The following is a 23,241-nucleotide window of genomic DNA, read 5'->3' as shown; positions in this document are numbered from 1 at the left end:
TCGTTAGAATCTAGGCAAGTCGATTATAATTCATCCGTTCAAATGCTGCGTCTTTAAAGTCATCCAATTTGTAAACCATTCGTTGCAAAGAGCATTGCGGCAATTAAGTGCATTACTTGGACTTCTAGCGTTGTACTTCGCCAATAGTGATCAATCTTTCTTTAACCCTTGCCTAACTTCCTCTTAGTAAGTTTCTCATCAATTTCTTTTAAACTCCGACAACAACTTATTTACTCCTGACAAAACAGTTTGTGAAACTAGAGGGAAGCTATTCTGCTCTCCCACAGGACTGCCCTAAAATGAATTTCTCTCGAAACTTATGGATCTACATTTACAGGATGTATGCTCAATGTTTAGATGAAATCCAAGTGCTACTCACGAGAAAATCTCAGTAAAGGTATATCCGGTTGGGTTATATCAGATTAAAACTCTGATTGGACAGGATTATCTTGTAGAAAGAGACAACAACACTCTAGAAAATCCAACGTCTTTATTAATTTAATATTTCCAGTTTACAAATGCCCTCTAGATTATATATTTAGGTCTTCCTAGAATTTGCTGCATGACTGGACACTTATTATAGTTAAATGTGATTAAATAAAGCGTTTATTTATTTGATAGGCACTGTTTAGGACGTGGAAGTGAAATAAATTTGTATAGTGTGTGACAAGTAGTGGAGAATATCTTGGCTGCATTTCAGCGATTTCCTGTGACGTCAGGGGAAGAGTTGTTTGCTTGCAGATTTTCAATTTGAAGTTCTCGCTGGAAATATTCTCAATCGTCCACTTTGAAAAGTTCAAACATTAGTCTGTATGTGTGTGTGTGCGGACGGTGGGTGGGGTCAGCGGTAACTAAAGAATCGGGAAGTTCCGATTCCAGGGTGTTGATTGTTTCTTCCCTAGGGAATGGCCTGTTCCCTTCAGTAAATATACTGTTATTACAAAGGAAATTAATTATCAGTCCGCCATCTTTGTTTTGTATGAATTCCAAGTTTCAAAACAATTAAATGACGTAAACCTCAACAACGGGGAAATTTCTGGAGAATTTAAGATTTATTTAGAAAGAGGAAATTGTTATGCTTTCCACAAATTGCAGTTTCAGCAAAGTGTGCCGAAGTCGTTGCAGTCATAGTCGCACAGTATCTTCAGAATTATGTAATCAGTTCTATAAGGCAGCAGTCAAACTGACGGAGAAATGTTGCAGATTTTGCAGCCAATTAACTAAAACTAGTGTGGGAACCGCAAGGCAGCGCTATAACGGACACAGTTAGACCTTACTGGACTATTTATTTAGTTTTATAAAATTGCAAAATGCACTCTAACTGGCGGCTAGGAGAGGTATAAAAATGCAGTTGGGCCTCTGCTAGGAATGTTGCAGTACAGATTACATCACGGAACACTAAGAATGTTGCATTTCTATTCTCATTTTGTTCGCATGCACTCACACACAGTAGTAATATTTACAGAGTGTGTCAGCAAGTTACGTGATGTTGAACACCTCACAATTAGTTGGTGCATCTACTGCTGTCTGTAACCAAATTCCCTTTTTTGTTGATTTTTCTGTATTCAATTTCTTACTTTATCAATAACAAGCCCACAAACGAGCGCAGTTTAGGATCTCAGGTTGTCTTTAGAACGTTTCGCTCTTGCACTTAAAGCGCATTACCTTTCATTAAATGAGTTGGCGAAATTGTGAGATTTTTGAAGAAAACGGCGCGACGGGAAGTGTGTTTTTGTGTCTTTCTCTTTTCTGTGATTTTCGTGAAACCAACTTCCGCTGGTTTCATAAAACCTATTACATCCAACATTGATTTAAAAGCTTAACTTTCTAGAAAATCCGTGTTATGGCTGTTAGATTGGTAACATTCCTCTAATTTAGAATTCCTGTTGACAATTAGTAGCCTAAATAAAGTCTTCCTAGTCTGGATACCAAAGCATTCAGGAAACTTGCACAATTAGACGGCGGATCGTTTGGCCCAGGAAGGTTCCTGTACAGCTTTCATGGGACTTGAACCCTTTTGCGTCATCTCCAAATTGCGCCTTACTAATGCGGCTGTCAGAGAATGGAAGTCGCGGGACTGATGAGGGAAATCCCAGACCGAGGTAGGCGAACCTAAACTTACTACATCGTGCGGACGATTGATGGCCATTGCATAGTTGCAGACTGAGTAAACACAAACATCGCGCCGACCTCTAAGTGGTTAGCCAGTGTATGTGTTCCAGGGAGAAGAGGAAGCGGCACTAAACGTACTGGGTACCCGCTTCCTGTTCTGCATGGTACAGGTCTGGATGACCGGAAGTTCTGTTCTTTAAGAGGAAAAGCTGGAATATCCACGCTTTATCTAGTAGGTTCTCCCCAAACTAATCAACAGACAGGACTGAGGGGGAGCCAACTAGAGCCTGCAAAAGTCTCTGAATGCTCCGGCCAACCTCTCGCAGACTCATCTGTTTAGTATGCAGACAACATACAAATTCATTTTTTAAATCCAAATGTAAGAGCGGTAAACAATTTATTTTGGGTTTGCGCAAAGATTTCCTAAATATGCATAATTTTGTTTTCTACCCTACAATGCAATTTGTACAACTATAACAGAGAACTTTTAGTTTTTGAATATTTTCAGAGGATCGGGCTGTTCATCTTCTAAAACTCTCTGGGCATTTAAAGGTGCCTTAGAGTGCGTTCTTCACTGCGTCTACGCGTAAATAACCTAAACACAGTTAGTGGCTGGTATTAATGACTAGCGACAGGGATTCTGCTGTTACAAAGAGATCTGGCGCGCAAGATGTTAACTGGAGAATAAGGCGATGTTGAGAAGTAAGGACGGTCCGACTATATGAATACAAATATAGAGGCAAACGAATCAAACGTAAATAGCTAGAATTTGTGTTGCCAATAGTACGGTAATGTAGCGTGGACCGCTTCCAATAATCGGCTATATTTAACTGGCCGCTCCCGGCCAGCAGCTACTGCCTCCATCTGACAGACCTCAGCTCACTACTTATCTTCACCAATTAGTGCTGCCTTCTTCTAGCATTTCCTTTCTGAAATTTCACTTTTATCCTAACGTTCATTTTTGAAGATTACCAGATGTCCGGAAGAGGGGTCAAAAGTTCCGGATTTCCCGTTTTAAGGTCTTCTGTTTATTTACCTGGAAAGTAACCAATCTGGCGTTTATTCTCGCTTTTCACCTCAATTCTCCAGGTTCTGACCTCATTTTCTTCAATCTAGTCAAATTTAAAGTTTTTTTTTTCATTATACACTCTTATTAAAGACGTACTTTACCTGAAATTAGCCTTACACGGAAGCTCATCAATTCCTACCTCTGGTTTAGTCAGTTTGTTAGTTTCCACACGGAGCGAGTTCTAAAAAACACGTTTTCTGCATTTAAAAGAGTTTGAAACATCTAATGATGAAAACTCAATTTCAAAACTTTGGGATGATGGCGGCGATAATGCTTCTTTAGAGAAGTCTTCAGCAGAGGAGGATATAGAAAGTCTTGGTATTTGCGTCCTAGTTGTTTTGTACAATTTGTTGAAGAATAGAGAATCCAGTTAGTAAGAGCAACCTAATACTGTGGTGTGTGCAAGAACAGCTCGGTGAAAGCGGTGCACATGCGCGGTCGTCACCTTTGGCCTGTACTTCCTTCCTGTGTGCGTGCAGTGCCCACTTGATCTAGATAAACAACATTAATAAAGAAATACAAATAACCTAAAATGGTATAATAACAATCAGTTACCTTAGCTTGTATTATTGTTATTAGACACAAAAAGCAGCTATTTATGGTGGAAGGCTTACAGGGCCGAGATGAATAGTACACACCCATCTACGATCTGCCCCGGCAAGTTAACAAATTTTTTCGTCCGCTCAGTTAACAAGATTGTATTTTATGTGATATTTATCTAAATGTTTGGACATTATTTAACTGTTAGCGGACCAAGGTTGAGGATGTCATTCTTGTTATCAATATTTTTATGTGAACACGTTCTTAATGAGTAAAAATCGAAATTTACAACATATTTAATTCTCTTAAAGCAGTGTTCATTACAGTACTATTATGTAAAAGGCGCCACGGCAGCGAAGTGGTTAGAGGCAAGGCAAGATGGATTGTAGTGCTGGGTTCGATCCCCGGTCTAAGCCTTGAATTTTCATTGATGGATGTAAAAGTTTTTTCTTTGTTTCCTGCCCTCCCGATCTCGAAGACCGCGGTATCGTAAACTGTCAAATATGTTCGCTGCAGTTTTTTCTTTTTTTTATTTTATTTTAAATGAGTTTTTATTTAGACTTTTAAATAAATTTTAATAGGAACTTGGACTGACTTTTCTTTAGTCACCATCTTGACTTTTATGAGTGGAACAAGGCTTGTTTTGTTCTACTTCTTGCGAGCGGCTAACCACCCCAGATCTAATGGCTCATTTTTGTTGGCCATAAACTTCTTCGGCGGTAAACAAACATTTTAAGAAGGAACATTTATAACTTCAATTTTGTGATGAAGCCGCCGCTGGAAACATTATCTCCGTTACGGCTGCCTGGTTCACTGTTCATTGTTCGTGGGAGGTCGTTCAGACACCAAGAATTGATTCAGCTTTGCCCAAATTTACTAACTAAACGTTTATCAGTAAAATAGTCTGTTTAAACATACCAAAGCACTATACTGGAGCGATTAGTAACTGTTACTGTCTTTTAGAAGAAAAGTAAATGTTACTAACCAAAAATAACTTGTGACATAACCTCTTGTGTCGTTGTAATCAGTATTTCAGAAGGAAGTTTTCTTCTTACAGGTCCGCAAAGCACCATTAAAAAATTTTAGCATCTGCAACTAACTCTTACTTTGCTTAGAAGTGCAGTATGTCTCTGACGGGCATAATGGGAATCAGAGGAAAGGAAGTAGCAAACCTGCTGGCTAGCAAATGTGGCAGTCATTTCTTCAATGGTCATTGGTTTGGAAATAGCAAGGATTCAGTTAGAATGACTTTGGAGAGAGCCGCAGAAGTGCTGGAATGTAATTTCAGGAATCAGACAAATAGAAGCTGATACTAAAGCTATTAAACCAGAACCAAAGGAACCCACAAACTAGGTATGAACTAAATTGGTCTGCTAAAGAAACGCCTTCACCAAAGTAGGTTATGGAAGCCATTTCACATGGTAAGGTTATAATCAACGCTAGAATTAATAACGAAAGTTCCTGTGCAAATTGTCAGGAGAAGGAGGAACGGTATTATCAACCCAGTTAACTGCGTCGCCATCGCCAGGTTTTTCTTTGTCTACAGAGCCTGAAGTACAGGACCTATACTCCTAACTATGTTCCCTCTTCTTCGGCAGACGAAAGCCATTTCTTAGATATAGGGGCAAAGAAGTTTTGAAGAATACCTGTGACATACTCTTAAATTCTTGAGTAATACGCAGAAGCAATTATAAGTGGAAATCAAACAGTCTTGCCCCACTGATCAATCAATCAATCTCTTGAAAGACCGAAAAATTCGAAACCGGCCAGAAATAAGAAAATTATACCTGTTATATCATCTAAAATCAACTCAAAAGTTTGGTTCGAAACTCTTATCATGGGAATGTCGGGAAAGCTGTCCTGTTTGTTTCAAAACTATCATTTTAACGCAGTGTAGTTAGTGAAAGGAAAGAGAGGCGGGCGTGAACGCTTCTTTCAGCATAGATTCTAAATTTCCAGGAAATGTGGCATAAACCATGGTAAGAGTGAAGCGTAAGAGCGCTCCGCCACCAGAATTTTCCCGACGTAATTCTTGCAGCAAGATAAACTAAGAGCAATGATAATCTAGAAATACATTTAATTTCAGCCTATTACCTAAATAGCCAGACTATAATTAGATTTTATAAATACTACCAGTTAGAATACATATCCAAACGCTTGTATACATAGCAGTTTATTAAAATATTATTAGGGCGAGCAGAGCTCATCCAAGTGTTGAAAATTGAGAACAGACCTCTGAGTAAAGTATAATTTCTCTGTGGGTATAAATTTAGACGGGTGTTGAGTGTGAGTACAAGACGTAGTGAAGCTGTGGCAGGACAGAAATACGCCTAATATATATACATATATTGTGTACTGTGGCCATGTATGTTTGTATATATATGTATAAATATAAAATGTAACTATTTAGGGAAGCAGATTGTTGAACGCAGCTTTCTCTTCGTGGCTCAGTTGAACAGGCCTGCTCTTCGCACCAAATCAACCGACTCATTTCACTTTAATCGCCCTCTACACTCTAGCTGTTCAATTTAATTCTTTAACTACTACATTATTATTAATTATCTATTTCTACTTCACTTTGCAAATCGTTCAGTTTCATTGATTTTCTCAAACATTACTAAATTATCCAAACACTGTACAAAAAATGGTAAAAACACTCGCTCAATTTACGTTAACTTTTTTGTAAACTTAGAATTGACTATTAAGTTAGTTATCTTCAATATTATAGTATTTTTAACCATAATAAAATATTACAGTTGTGGGAAGCGTTAGCTGACAGCTCCTCAAAGCCACAACGACATCAGTGTTCCTAAAACAAAGTGAGGCTCACTTCGCTACCTCAAGATCAAATGGGACCCTCGAAAATTAAAGAAAACTCGAAAATGCTGTTCTGAATAGTAGCACTTCCTGAGACTTCGGCTGGACACTCCCATTATACAGAATTTAACTTCTCTCACTCGCCTTTAACAAGCCACAGTGAAATCTCCTGAGGAACAAGGTATCAAGCTAAACTATTTATACAGAAAATCAAAGTCAATGAACTAAAAAGTGGTTACAAAAACTAAATAATCTATTCAGTAAAGTGTCACTTCCGGTTTACCAAATTGATTCTTTCTTTAGTATCGTTGAGAAGGTGGTTATCTAAACCAAATTCCGTATTTGAACCCTCAACTATTTCATGTTCAGGATTAATGCTCAAAAAACATTGAAAGTCATATTTGTGTGCCACTTTTTTGTAAAATCACTTGCATGTTCAGCGGGGGCCTCAAAATGGGAACTCTAACTGAGAGGTAAGAGAAAGTGCCAATGGGAAGGTTGATGCCGGAAGCGCTGCACGTAATGTTTGGAAAGGTCGAAATTACCTCGGCTTTTTATCGAGAATTAATTGGGAAAGTGGCCTCAGATTTAGATATTGTTTGTACCATATGTTTTTGTATGTTTAATAAATGACAATTGTTGTTATTAACTGGGAAAATCATTGATTGAAAAGGTTTGCTCAAACTGGTTTCATCAAGACACTTTCATCAAAATCCATTTTAGAAGCAATATTGAATAACATTGCTTGCAACAATGTGCACATATATTGTTTATCATTCTAGTAATGAACCCCACATGTCCCCTCCGCAAGGGATTCTCCGCATTTTGGATGGAGTTGATCATCAGTTACTTGATTGGAAGTGGTGTCTCATCCACCACGTCACGGCTAGTTAATCGCTCCGGATTGGAGTTCATTTCCGGTAAATGGATTTTAAGAGGAGTGAATGGGACGACCCGCGTCTCTAAAATACTTTTTTGTTAGTAACTAGACTGAAGTCAAATAATGCTTATCACAGTGAATCAACATCAAAGCGAAGAAACTTTTATCTTTTTGTGAAGCAAAATAACTTATGGTGTAGTCACTTGAAATAAAATAACTTACAGTGAATCCTAATAACTTTTATCAAAGCGAAACCAACTAACCTAAAACCTAAAATACGAAGTTAGTTGAAACTCTTGAAATTGCAACAAGACGTGAAGAAGCCAGGTTCGAATCCAGCTGCCGACACTATTCTATAAGAGATTTCTCTTCCTAGAAGTGTCTGCCAGCCCACTGTCCACCTATGGACAGTGTGTTTTTAACGATAGAACACAATCCGGAGGCGGACAGCCTCAGAAAAAAGCTCCGGGCGCCAATGATCTCAGATATTGACGCGCCTTAGAAACAAGATGAGAAAGTGTCTATGTAATGTTTTTCCGAAACCCTCGAACCTCAAGAAAAGTGAAAACTTGACCGCGGTATAGTCTGCCTTGAGAATAAAGCTAACCTAACCATTACTTGCTAGGTAATTGTTCCTTTTAAGCTAGCTAAGTATTTACATTGCTAACAATTAAATCTAAAACACAACAATTACTTGGCTAAAATTTTAAATAAAGTAAGTTAATAAATTGAAGTGGCGAGATTGATGGTTATAACCTTGCTGGCATCAGCTTGTTGTACGACATATCGCAGTATAAGTGACACAGTGCGTGACCTTGGGTTCGAAGTCGAACAGATTGTGAATATTTCTGGGCCACTATGATCGCTATGTTGTTAATATTGATTGTGATGTGATGAGATATTTGGCAGGTTTCCTGTATCCTGGCCTCCAGGAGGTAAGTTATTTTCTGTAAAAATAGTTCTCACATTCAATACACCATTCATGACTCCCGTATTCATGGTTCTCTGGAGTTTAGGGATAGAAGTAGTCTTCAATTGGGTAAAATACAGACATATTGGCGAAAAATTTGGACGAAATGAGAAGTTGATTAATTTCAACGATGTGCACTTAACTCTTGCACTTAGAGTGTCTCCAATATCGATATTTCTTTTGATTCAAGCGTGAGAAGAAGTCTTCTTCGTTCAAAGTAGGAGAGTTTAATTTTCAATTACTTTCTGATGCAGCTCGCTAATCTACTGGATGCATACTCCTCTGGTGTAAGTGAAGACATTTACTTCTTTGTGTGGAAGTGGTGAATTCTGTTTGACAGTCAGTTCCTCACTTCTGCTCTCTCTGGGGAAGCTGGAATAAAGACAAGGCACAGGAAATAGAAGATGGCTGATTGCCGTACTAACCCAACTATCTCTCACTTCTATTAAAAGTGCTGAGATTTTTTTAAAATTAATTTTTTAATTTTCCTCCACCTCATTCGAGTTGGGGAGAAGCTGTAGGGAAGATTCTTGAAAGTGGGCCAGAATTAAAATAAGTATTTGTAAGAAAACAAATACAAGTGCAGTGACCCCCTACATAAATTGTAGTGGCAAAGGAAGGGAGACAAGTTTTAATTTAGCGCCAAATCAGGAAATACAATCATTTCCCCCCCCGATTCGGTGCGCACCGTAATTTCAATTAATGTTGAGCAACCTACCCATTTCTAGCATAACAGTGTTTCGAGCCCGTTTTGAGCCCTCGATTTACATTTGCTCAGGGATTCTTTGAAATCAAAACACCAGTTTTCTTCAAACTGTCAGTTTAGTCGGAGGTGTGACGTTTCTCCAAAGAATCTCTCAAATCAAAATTTTTCAAAAAGTGGTTTTAAATTAAAGTAGTAGTTAATCTAACAAAAGATAACAATCTCTGGAGCGAACCTTACTTGACTGGTTCTTTCTCAGATTCCTAAGATTTCCATTTGGTTCGAACATGAACAAAGTTTCAAGAAAATCGTTGGAGAATACTCAAAAATCGAAACTGCAATCGATAGTACGGCTGGCTGGAATGAAAATTTCCTAGAAATGGGTACAAAGAAAATTTAACGATAGTAATGAGCATGAAATGTTGAAAGAAAATGGTATCAGCTGATTCGCAAACATTTCAAAAAACTGGAAATCTGCTCAATAAAGTAGCACTTCCGCTGATTTATTTCTAAAATTAGCCTTTTTAAAGGACGTGAAAAAACTGGGTGATTGATTGTGAACTAGCCAGCTGGCCTCAGAGGTGCTGTTACATGTAAATCCAGAGTAAACAAAGATGAGGAGCTGTTGTGTGCTGGAGGTGTGAATGACACAGCTGCTCCATTTTTGTGTGCAAGTAATTAACTCAGCCTGATTGACTGATTACCTGAATATCAATTACTCATCCCAATCTCAGCATCCCATTCATATGTTAATCAAGGCAAACAAATGAGGAGTTGAATTTTGCAACTCAGTTTGTTCTGCTATACCTTCTCCCCACTCCTTGCACAAGCGAATATTTCAGCAGTTTTCTGTGGTTTACTCCTTCTTCCTTCTGTTCTGGATAACCATGATTTCAGATCCTTGAGCCAATCAAGTTGATGGGCCTGGTGGGCGTTTTTTGAGTTCGTCCAATATTGAGTGATTCCTTTAATATTTTGAGACAAACTATTGGAAAACTGCTAGTTTTTTCTTTGTTTTTGAAGTTTTAATCACAAATTTCATCGGTTCTCTTTGTATTAACCAAACCGCTACTCGCCGTCCAATAAAGGCCCAGGTAATTGGCGCAGGTTAGAGCTCTGAGTGTGGTTCAGAGGTGATAAATCGCAACTGGAAGAGGTGCAAACATGGCCGCAACAAGACTGGAATCAATTACAGGCGTGTCGGCAGACAGTTAGCGTACTAACCGCTTGAGTATAAAACTGTAAGCCATAAATGCAAACAATAAAACAATAAAGCGGCGTGTGCAGACGAAACTTCTGCCCGGGGGGGGGGGGGGGTGCCCTGCTAGGAGATCCTGCTGATTACCATAATGACGTCACTCCAGCTCTATTGTTTTACGTTTTAGCACGTCATCTGGGGTCAAGGAGCGTACCCGCGTGGTAGATCTTGTTTACTATATTCAGTAGTTGTTACTCGCCCTGCAAGGGCAGTCTTGACAGATTTCCCCCATAAAGTTTTCAAGTAGCGGTTTTTGAGGCACATTGGTTGGATGGTAGAATTTTGAAATGGACTTATCTACTCTTCTAAAAGGAGGCCAATTTGTTGGTTTTACCTTCAAATGGTATTTTTATCGTTTATTTTACCGTCAACAGCAAGCTTTTTCTTTCAACCATCAGAGAGTGATTCTTTAGTTTGATTTAGAGCATTTACTTAGTGCACCATATTTAAGAAAGTGTGAGATAAAGATATTGAAAAGTAATGGTAATTCTTTGTTGGCCAATAAAGGATTCTGTAAGTTCTGATCTTTATAAATTGCTGTTGATGCAACTAACTGATTCCAACTAAGGGGCAAAGTTATTTAGGAGAGGAGAGCGCCATTGACGAGCAATCCTCGCAGTCAGGTGAAGTCAATGTTTAACTTAGAGTAAGCTCTGCAAGTAGCTACACACGGAATCTATAACTAATCTAGATACAGCGCAGTAACAGTAACGCATTAATTTCACTAAGTGACCAATTCTAGTAATTGTTACTCTGGAACAAGGAAATAAAGAAATTAAATCAACACCCGCCTCTTCGGCCCTCTTCAACATCATCCACATAAAGAACCACCACAAATTATATTTAGGGAAGGGGTGTAGGGTGAAGGTAATTAGCAAAATGGTGGTCATTGTATCTAATATCTGCTGCTCCTCGCATACGTGCTCGCAAAAATATTACCACTCCACTCAGATAACTCGGGCGTATCTTTTTACTCACTCTAAACCTCTTCAAAAATATGGCCCTCTGGCTGATTTTCTATAATTTTCCCAGAATACACCTTTTGATGTTCCCCTGAGTTCGCAAAAAGCAGTTCTTATTAATTGGTCTTCTCTAAATTATCACCGCAGCACAAAAATGGAAATTAGTTCAGCGTTTAGAAATAATAATTCGATTTTGTGATAACTTGGAGACCAATAAAAGTTTTGGCCAAAATCGATTAAACGGAAGTGCTACTCCAATCAATCGATTTTTTTTCTTAAAAGAGAGGTATTTTTCGTAATAACTGGTTATATGTATAATAATAATACGGTTTCCATGTATATTCTTTTATCTATCACCTCAGAGTTTATTGTCCAGATAAATAAATATGTGGTACGTTGAGGCAGAGAGTAGTTAAGCTGAGCCATTTCAGAACACTTTACAGTTTTATCGCTTATATAATTATTTAGGCTTAATTTCTTTGGTGATATGCTGCAGTTGAAGATAATACTCGAAGATTCACTTCACTTGGCTCAATGCGATCATCATACAATAAGTTGGGAAACCGTGCCCAGATAAAGTCATAAGCATGATTTTCGAAAAGGTTCAAAATAAGATTTTCACCAGAATTGTGGTGGAACGTATATCTGTAAAAAAAGGGACGATTTCAGGGAATGAGATGAGCGTCAGTGTGGAAGTGTTTGCGTGTGCGCGTCGCCAGAACCGGATATCAAGAAAAGGAAATATCGCAGACAGCCCAAATTTTATTGTTACCACCAAACCCTTTCTAAATGTTCTCCAACTTTACGATTTCCAACAGTTTTAGATTAATCCTCTGAAATCACCGTTATGTAAACCAATTTATAATGTTCAACTCTTTTCCCACTGAAAAAAAAGCAATTCAGAGCCATTCCACATTTACAGATCGTAGATCAGTGTGCTTGGACCGTGAACCTTTGACTGATCATGAATTTTCACCTACTGGTATGACTCTAAACGTCATCATGTACAGCAGGCGCTGAGAACCCCCTTATTTAAGTATATGCGCAGATACAAGTCATTTTCTATGTGTGAGTCAACATGGATTTTAGTGTCTCAATGTGTTGTTGGCCAGCGCTTGTTGATAGAGTGTCCACTACAATAGATCATCTGGTCCAAATAGTCGGAGAAGTATTTGAATAATTGAAATTGGGATTGCTGGAGTTGTTTGCGGGTTTATTGTGCGAATCGAATGATACCAATGATTGGACCAGAGGAACTACAGTTTTGGCCAGTAACTCTACTGTTATCACAATCTACCCGACACTGAACGTCTACACACAATTAATATCCATCAACATAGTTACAGTAGTAATCCTCTAGCTCCTCCAAACCGCTAACTTAACAAAATGTCACGTGATTTTGTGTGCCAGAATGTCCTTTTCCATGCTACTTCCGCTGTGAAAGAGTAGACAGCTCCCACCCACAGACCGCCAATCAACCCCTACTACTCCAGTTTCCCAATTATTGACGATCATTACATTCTGTAGGCAGGATGTGGGAGGCACCTCTTCTCGAGTTCCGCACAATTGCTAGATAGTCGGCTCTTTCATTTTAATCATTCTTGCATCAACTTACCCAACGCTTTTTTAAACAGGATGTCACCTCTATTTTGCAAGCTCCATTAGGAAGTGCAAAATTTTAATGGCGTAGTTAGCTTCTTAAATTTTTGAGAACGTCTAGGGTTTCCTGGCTATCAGTCAAAAGTTTTATTGGCCTATGATATTTCTTTGAGCTCATGTGAGGAACCAAGTTAGAGCTTACATTGTTTGGAGTTGCCCAGCCCTTAGGGCTAAGTGGACCCAACCTGTATTCATCTTCTGCAACAACCCTCGCAGTAGATAACGAAAGTAGCTTCAACCTCCATTCGACCTATTCCTCCATTCGACTACCGTCCTTGTGTGTGTCACAGTGTATTATTAAAAGAGGTCGGATGGAAAAATCCTGGCAACCTAGGCAACAATGGCCGCTTTACCCGTAACTGGTGACAATTCAAGAGTTCAGCGCAAAAACAAAATAACATTGATAACAACAGAATTTGGGACAAACAACAAACAAATAAATACAAAAACTAACCTCAAGATTGTAGCTGAGTGATAACAGCTTATCAACTTCCTTTGGTTAAATTTCGTGTTTGTTGCTACAACTGGACAGACACATCACCGACTTTGAGAATTATTGGCTAGTAAGAATTAGGGAAGTTTGATTGGATGAATCAAATACAGTGACCCTACATGTCGACCAACCACTCAAATATAGCTACACAAAATAGCTGATCGACCAAGTTTTTAAAATAATCGAATAATCCCATCAAAGTTTCAGCAAGAATCAATTATTACTCTTAATTACTGTAACTTGATTATTGAGAATATTTCTTCAGAGATTTTGAGAGAACTGGAACATTAAGCATGCCTCTAATGTGCCTAATCTGTAAAACGTGATTATCAAGCGTATTTAACTCTACAATCAGACTACCAACCTACGAACAAATGACCTAACTACAGCATTTTAAATTTATTTTTATTTTATAAATTTAAAAAATTCCGCGGTAAATAAATTTACGTCATCATTAGAAATAAAAGGAAAGGGAAAGTTTATTTTTTCCAAGAATACGCACTAAAAGCTCTCAACAGTAAATATAGAACGTCATTAATTGGAGTCATCTTAAAATAAATTTCCACTTCTTCTGTTCGACCCAGTTTGAGCTCTGTCCCAGTTCCCAGTTGGTGCAAGTGAAACAACTTTTTTGATTTTATTGAAGAAATATTTTTTATATTTTGGAGATTAGCGATCTTGGAGATTAGCAATCATAGAGATTAGCAATCATGGAGATTAGCGATCATGGAGATTAGCGATCATTGAGATTAGCGATCATTGAGATTAGCGATCATTGAGATTAGCGATTTTGAGTTTTCGGAGGAAATATCCGTGAGGAAGGGTTCCCTCCAAAGAAGTTTCCGCAAGTAAATCTGTACTTTGAATCAGCACCTGCAGTTTCGGGTAGGAACATTGACGTGGAAATAAACTTTTATCCAAATTTACGAATCAAACTCGAAAAAAAAAATTTTGATGCAAGTAAAATATAAACATATTCTATCGAGTAGTTTTCGAGATACGAGTATTTGAAGTCAAAGAATTCACTGTTTCAAACGAAACCAAGATTCAACTCTAAATATCTCATTTCCTACTCGACAAATTTTTACTAAATTTTAAACAATTATAGACAATAGTTGTCTACATATACAAGTAAAATACAAACATAATTTATAGAGTAGTTTTGGTGATAATTGATGTTAAATATTTCACTGTTTTAAAAAAAAACAAAATATAACTCTAAATATCTCGTTTCCTACCCGACAGATTTTTACTAAATTCTATACAATTGTTGTCTCCATATACAAGTAAAATATAAACAAAATTTATAGAGTAGTTTTGGAGATGATTGAAGTTAAATATTTCACTGTTTCAAAGGAAACCATAATTTAACTCTATATATCTCGTTTCCTACTCGACAAATTTTTACTAAACTTTGAACAATTGTAGACAATAGTTGTCTACATATACAAGTAAAATACAAACATAATTTATAGAGTAGTTTTGGTGATAATTGAAGTTAAATATTTCACTGTTTAAAAAAAAAAACAAAATATAACTCTAAATATCTCGTTTCCTACCCGACAGATTTTTACTAAATTCTATACAATTGTTGTCTCCATATACAAGTAAAATATAAACAAAATTTATAGAGTAGTTTTGGAGATGATTGAAGTTAAATATTTCACTGTTTCAAAGGAAACCATAATTTAACTCTATATATCTCGTTTCCTACTCGACAAATTTTTACTAAACTTTGAACAATTGTAGACAATAGTTGTCTACATATACAAGTAAAATACAAACATAATTTATAGAGTAGTTTTGGTGATAATTGAAGTTAAATATTTCACTGTTTTAAAAAAAAAACAAAATATAACTCTAAATATCTCGTTTCCTACCCGACAGATTTTTACTAAATTCTATACAATTGTTGTCTCCATATACAAGTAAAATATAAACAAAATTTATAGAGTAGTTTTGGAGATGATTGAAGTTAAATATTTCACTGTTTCAAAGGAAACCATAATTTAACTCTATATATCTCGTTTCCTACTCGACAAATTTTTACTAAACTTTGAACAATTGTAGACAATAGTTGTCTACATATACAAGTAAAATACAAACATAATTTATAGAGTAGTTTTGGTGATAATTGAAGTTAAATATTTCACTGTTTTAAAAAAAAAACAAAATATAACTCTAAATATCTCGTTTCCTACCCGACAGATTTTTACTAAATTCTATACAATTGTTGTCTCCATATACAAGTAAAATATAAACAAAATTTATAGAGTAGTTTTGGAGATGATTGAAGTTAAATATTTCACTGTTTCAAAGGAAACCATAATTTAACTCTATATATCTCGTTTCCTACTCGACAAATTTTTACTAAACTTTGAACAATTGTAGACAATAGTTGTCTACATATACAAGTAAAATATAAACCAAATCTATCGAGTAGTATTCGAGATATTTTATGTTATTAATTTCACTGTTTCTAACGAAACCAAAATTTAACTCTATATATCTCGTTTCCTACTTGACAGATTTTTACTAAATTTTATAGAATTATAGACAATAGTTGTCTCCACATACAAGTAAAAAATAAACAAACTCTATCGAGTAGTTTTCGAGATACTTGAAGTTAAATATTTCACTGTTTTAAAGGAAACTAAAATTTAACTCTAAATATCACATTTCTTACTCGACAGATTTTTACTAAATTTTATACAATTATAGACAATAGTTGTCTCCATATACAAGTAAAATATAAACTAAATTTTTCGAATAGTTTTCGTGATAATTGATGTTAAATATTTTACTGTTTCAAGGAAAACCAAAATTTAATTCTAAATATCTCGTTTCCTACTCCATAGATTTTTACTAAGATTTACTCAATTATAGACAATAGATTTTCCCATATACAAGTAAAATATTAACAATATCTATCGAGAAGTTATCGAGATTTTTGAAGGTTAATATTTTACTGTTTCGAAGGAAACCAAAATTTAACTCTAAATACCTCGTTTGCTACTCGACAGATTTTCGTAAAACGCCAAAAGGTGGTTTAATCGACCCTTATATTTAACCTTTTTTAATTCTAAGTTTTTGTTAAGGAGATGATATTTGCACTCTTCAAGGTGATTTAGAAGTCAATAAGGATTAGTACGTATTATAAGGCCTGCCTGCTGCTTGTTACACTTATCTTAGCACTGTGTAAGGTTTTTACAGATATTATTTTATTATTTTTAACAGAAATAATTACGGTAACGATTCTATCAACGCGCTGAAACAAGTTTTTGGATTTTCGTGATTTTTTTCTGTTTTCGTCTTTTATCTATTTGCTCCGGAGTCTACCTCGTACTACCGAGTAATATCCTCTATCTACTACGGAGGGTACGAAGATCTCTATACAGGGCAGTTTACTGTAGAGGCAACCAATCAAATTACTAGCCACTAGCTTTCTAGGATTTCTTCTATGAGCAGATGGAATACCTCCCAGTTACACCCGCCTATTGTAAAATTACTTCTCTTCATATTACTTTCTTTCCACAAATTAATAAATTCTTTAAAATATTGTTAAAGAAGTGACCATTGATAGTGGACATGAATAGCTCAAAGAGGGGCGTACTTTTCATTTTTCACATTTTTGTGCCCGAAAAAATGAGGAAGAGGCAGTGAGTTGCCATCAGCTCATTGATCGACTCAATTTCCCGGGAGCCCAGCATCAATTAGTCTAACTAATGGAGCTGGGACACTACATCCGGTCTGAATCCAACTCTCTTCTCCTTCTTTGTCTGTTTTATGTATCTGTCCATTTGGTGTTCCGTATTCGACATAATGGACAGTCGGATTCATATTGCCTCCACTAGGCAGGGTTTTTTTTTTGGTAAGTAAAAAGTGAGGGTTAGAGAGAGGGGGCAGGATAGCTGCTCAGGTTGGCCAACCTGAGAGTACCCAATAATGTACATAAATACGTAATGCCGCGCACTGTTCATACATCACTCAGTCCAATAACAACAAATTCATTTTGCATTACCGGAAACAATGTCGTGACAAAGAATCACACAATTTTCTCCAGAATTACGATAATTGATAGTTTCAAATTGTTTATTTATTATTTTTTGAAAGAGGAAATTATTACAACCGAACGGATCTTTTATTTTGGGTATTCAACTTGAAAGATTTGAATTGAGCTCTATTTTTTCAATTTTTCTTAAACTTCTTGTACATATACCCCAATACTTAACATTTTTATTTGAAACATTTCCCCGTTCTTATTTTAAAACAAGCTATAGTTTCGTCGCCTGTACAATATCTAGTATCTAGTAATCTAACCTAGCTAAGTTTCCATTTAGAAGAAATTAACTTGAGATGGACTCGTTCAAGAATAGGTTATGAATTCTTCTAATTAGAACTGTAGGGCAGTAGTGTAAGAGATGATCGTCAAAAACAGCTCGAAAAAGCGCAACGTTGAAAAACCAAAAGCCCAACTTTTACAAAATTTTGCTCTTTTACTATAAAAGATAAAATTCCAAAATTTGTTCAAATCGATCAAATTTCAAACCTATCTATTTCTATTCTTTTGATTTTAATGATTTCTTTACGAAAATGTAGAGAAAAGTCTACTCTATAAGTGGCGTAAATAGCAATGTTGTAGTGATAATACTTATCGTGATACAAAAGGTTAAATTTTGGAGGTTTTCAAATACTTCAAATTTTAACCTTTTGTATCTCAAAAACTAATATAACTAAAACATTGCTGATTCTAGCTGACATAGAGCAGACTTTTCTCTACAATTTGGTAAAGAAATCTTTAAAATCGGAACAATACGAAGAAATATATAGAGGTTTGAAATTTGAAAAACTGCAATGTGTCGAATATTGCAATCCCTTTAAGAATTGCAAATCCGCTTTGAACACACATAGCTTTTTCCGGTTTTGTTAATGCAGTAACTTCCTAAATCTATACGAGTTTATGATAAAATTGAGAAGTATGTTTTGATGGAAACCAGCGCACCCATCAAGTGAACAGTAACCAGGATGTAGTCGACCAGGAAGTGAATAGTTCGTCAAGTCGTCCACGAATTCTGAAACATTCCTGAAAACACTTGAAAAGGAGATTCTTAAATACAAGAGTTGGTCTCCTTAAGACAGAAGGTTATCCTGTTGGATAATAAATCTAATAAAGTTACAACTATGTATAAAAGCTTGGGACAGAGTTAGATTGTAGACGGAGCTAGATTAGAGAGTTCAGCGCAGAGGGGGCACAACTCGCCTGTGATCTACACTTTACATCTCTTGTGACCCCTCTCCACCCAGTCGCGTCTTCTCCTCTCACTTCTTTATTTTTATTTTATAGAAACCAGTTCTGTGAGGCTGCACACAGACAGCGCTGATTACAATAATGTGAACAACTTCCATATTGTATTAACTAGATTCAAAACTAGCCAGCTTTAAGCTCTCTATTAAGTTTTAAGCTCTTTATCAGGAACGCTCTTCTTTCAAAGGCCGTAAAGATTTTGCTTCCAGATTACTGGAAAACCGGTTGAAGGAAGAAATACAAATGCTGATTGGTTGCCAAAAGAATGCCAGTCCTTATGGGCTTCCACAATTTGACAATATAACTTCGAGAGGCCATACTCTGGGACAAACAGTCACACCTCTTTTTCTTAATGTAGTTTACGTAATTTATTTTTCTTCAAACTATGAGTTTATACGAAACGGGTAGTTGACTCCAGTATTGTACAAATAATAACATAATTCCGTTGAAGAAAGTTTGAATCCAACCGAATAGACAGACCTTACATAACTTTTGTCCATGTTCTCGAGACTAGAAATTGTTAGCATTAAAAATAGAGATTTTGTTGGATCCTAAAAGAAATGAGCATATATAAACCGCATGAGTAATGTATTAGAATTACTAATCAAACCGACTGTCCATTATCCCGTCACTTCTGTTTGCTTTTCTGGGACGATTGACGGGTTTCTGGGGAGCTGTGATGCAGTATAGCGCAATATGGGGTTTGAGTAACACATGGCATACGTACATTAAAATGCACCTGATTAAGGGAATTTTTGAATGCAGTGGTTGTTAAAGAACAAAGAGTTATGCATCACGCAGCAGTGACTGAAACTACCGCGCGCGCTGGAAGAACTAAATCAGCGCATTGCCACCTGTACTAATCACTTAATAAACCGCTCCAGATTATTAGCGCCAACTTCGCTCCAACGTGGAGGCCATTTAGCGCCAGTTTGTATTCAACTGCCTTCCGCAAGTTGACACTATCTATTAATATAGAGGGTTGAGTTTGGTAATGAACTGGATGTGAAATCGATCACATTTTATATTTCTTTGTACTTCTCACTCCTAGTGTGAGGAATTCTCGAGATCGTGTTAAGTTTTCAGTTTCGAGTTTTAACGAATGGGAAAACTTGAGGTTTCCAGTGGCAGAAGCGTGAAACATCGGTAAAACTCCATCTTTAATAAACAGTATTTTAATTAATTGACCAAATTAATTAATAGTAATTATGGTGCTATAAAAATATGGCGCAGAAAGGCCACCCTTTGCCCCAGTTACAGCGCGCCCTGGTGCCTGGATTTTCCGCGCTTTCAATGAATAAATTACATTTTTGTACAGCCCATTTCCGATAGATTGCACTAATGGTTTTATATTCTAAATTTAACAGAAATTCATTTGACTTTCAGCCGACTCTAAGCTATTAAAAATTTATTAATTTAATCATTTTTCTTACAAAACGTAGTAGGAAGTTTTGAAATCGTGCAGAATTTTCAAGGGAAATTAGATTAATAGATTTTTTGTATTTATTTATTTATTTTTTTACAAAGATACTAATTTCATGGTCTCTAGGAGGCACTGGATTGGTGACAGGCTGGGGCTGTGTCGGTACAACATCCGGACAGGCGCGAGTTGCTTCGTCCCATACAAATTGTTTTCAAATGAATTAGATTGTCCTTTGTTCTGTTATTTGACAATTATGCTGGAAGTCAGAGTGCTACTGAACATCGTCCTCACACGACTAATCACCTAATTTGAAATTTCAAGTTCATTTCAGGAAGTTTCGTTGCCATTTCTTCAATATTATCCACTTCTAATGGACCCATCAAGACGAAATAAGCCATGTCTACAAAAACAAAAGGAATATTTTTGGTGGGTACGATTGCTTGAGGATTAATGAAGTCCGCCCCCGTTTTGAGTTATGCCCTCTCCCACTCTATATATATCGAGAGTGAGGGGAGGGTTCACTGGCGGAAGTGTTGGTAAATGGGTTATATTATGGCCTTCTGCTGGGCAAAGTTGTTTAAACAAAGTTACTTCAAAGTTTTATAACAAAGTTCGCGCTCTCTTCAGTCTCAAAGTTGTGTGTTTCATGTTTTACTTTGGTAAATCGTTGAGACCCGGCAATGTTTTATCGTTAAAAAAGATTATTAAGGAGGATTTCCTCGGTTTTCTGATGAAAATAAAGAAGATTCGAGTACCTCAATAACTACGTAAGAGAGGTTTTTCACTTCCTCTTGCTAACACAAAGCATTGCGCTTAAGATAAATTTTGGGAAAATGAGTCTTATTGCTTACTGGTGGCTTTACCCGGCATAGAAAGTAACTTTCTGTTTTCATTCATAATGAGTTGATCCTTTCAATTAATGGGAAGATTTGAGCTCACGCACAAAATGACTGCAGGAACCGCTAGTCAAATTCGATATCAAGAAGAGAATGTGAAACAGAAGCGACCAATCTTGTGTGAAAACTGCGGAATCGTTTCAAGAGATTCGTACTTCCGGTAATTCAATATGGTTACTTCTGTCGATATTATATTGATATAAAACACTCCATTCCTTAAACTCGCAATTAGAGGAGGTCTACTCCTTGTTCCCACTTAAATGAGTCTGCTTGCAAAAAATTTGGTTTACTTGTCTGTATTGTAGTGAGATTAAAAAGTTGGCAAAAGTTAACTTCACGAAAATTGTGGCAAAAAAAAAAAAAATGTTTACATTTTTCTTCAGACCGGATTTATCAATTCATTTAATAATGCTGACCAATGTAAATATCATGAATCGGAGATTTTATTAAAAAAGACTGCCTAACTACAGTCATTCCTCTTCGATCCTAATTGATATATCCAAGAAAAAATATTAAAAATGTCAGTTCAGATCTACTAATGAGTAGGTACATGAATGGATAACAAGTGGATGGTAGCTGGAAGCGAATCCGGAATAGCTCCTTCGCGGAAGCTTTTTATCCCGGGAAAAGAAGCTTGGAAACGTGATCCGCCAGATTTAAGCGATTCATTGGTCAAAAAATTTTCCAGCTGCTTTTCCGACCCCAATATGGTCATACAGTCTTAACGATGATCGTCACTCATGCTTTTCCTGGCTGTAACTTGCATTTATTCTCTAGCCGAATTTTCCCTTCCAAGAAACAAACAATGGATAATGGAATCAAGTTTTAACGTGGATGTTTGGCTTTAAGCACTAAATAGTAGAAGCTTGTATTACGTAGAATTGTGCTAGCCCTTAGAGAGGGACTGGTCGCCATTGCGACTATGTAGGACATCCATCCCATCTGGTGGTACAGATTCTGGTCAACGAGAAGTGTGTGTGAAAAATTCTTTTTCCAATCACAGATTGGTTTAAACTCATTGATTCAAAATCAAATGAAAAACAAACAGCGGCTGACAATTCCTGGGTACAAGATGCGATTGGGAAGAACATCATCATGCGCTAATTCTGCAACTTGAATGGGAAGCTGATTTAAACAAATTTGAGTTGCTATCAGTAATGCGCAAAAAGGAAGCAGAAAATTTTAAGAGCCGCTTTTGAGTTGTTTGTAAAGTTTGGAGCTTCTATTTTCTTCAAATTTAGAAACTTAAGCATTAAATATAAATGGAAAATAGGTTTCAAAACTTTTCCGGGATTAATAGAAAGGAAAAGTTATAAAACAAATCAAGTTTAAAGTGTATAGTAACTTGAAAGAGGAAATATTTGGTTTTAGGTGTGTGTTTAAAAAACTTCCAATAATTCTATTAACTTGCGGCCGGAAGTTGGTCGGACAAAAAAGAAGCTGGAGCAAAGTTTTAAAACGGAAACTTTAAATAAGCCAAAGAGGGTGCAGAAAGCGGTAAAGGCTGCGGTCTGCTCACTAATAAATTACCCCCACCTGCAACCAGCTACTTCACCGCCTTCGGCTTCTTACGCAGAACTAAACAAAATAAGAGATTCATCAATACTTCTACATTCCCAACAAAATAGTTTCAATCAACTTTTCTCACTTAATCTTAATCTCTCTCTTTGTCCTATTGACCGAATGTTTCTAATGCGACCTCCCTTGGAGATGAAATCTAGACATTCCGGCCATTCTGCCACACTATTATAAGGACAGACTCTCTGTTGTAAACTATCTCTACTTTATCTTACTACAATGCACAACATTCTCACCTGTGCTCTCCTCAATGCCCAATCGTTCTTGCTATTCCAATACAGTTCGTAAACCGTACATCAGCTAAACAGCAAACTTAAAAGTAGGATGTATGTCTCCTCGGTATAATCTATTAGTTTAGAAACTCTGATTATTGATCTCAGTTCTAAAACAGTAAATTTATTAACAGATAGATAAATCAAATTTAATAATTTATTCATACAATTTATATTGAGCACAACTGACCGCAGCTGATGTAGTGGATCTTTGCGACTGCAACAAATAACTTTGATCAGCTGATAGTGTTCCCAAAGCGTTCCACATCAACTTCCGTTTACAGAAAACAAACTCTTTCGTAAA

The 23,241-nt window shown here is 36.6% G+C and overlaps 1 protein-coding gene across 1 annotated transcript in view; it reads left to right on the top strand.

Moving 5' to 3' along the window:
- The first annotated feature begins 6,477 nt into the window (after nt 1-6,477).
- The window catches only part of LOC141448384 (uncharacterized), a 39,293-nt gene continuing 22,529 nt past the window's right edge, over nt 6,478-23,241 (top strand). The window contains exon 1 of the mRNA XM_074116726.1: nt 6,478-6,719. The gene's annotated coding sequence lies outside the window, so the exon portion shown is untranslated. The remainder of the gene's footprint in view (nt 6,720-23,241) is intronic.

The sequence above is a fragment of the Rhodnius prolixus genome, unplaced genomic scaffold (assembly GCF_049639745.1).
Source record: "Rhodnius prolixus isolate KJV_2025 unplaced genomic scaffold, Rpr scaffold_25, whole genome shotgun sequence".
Taxonomy (NCBI): domain Eukaryota; kingdom Metazoa; phylum Arthropoda; class Insecta; order Hemiptera; family Reduviidae; genus Rhodnius; species Rhodnius prolixus.
Note: the sequence above shows the minus strand (reverse complement) of the source record. Positions and strands in the feature narration are given on the sequence as shown.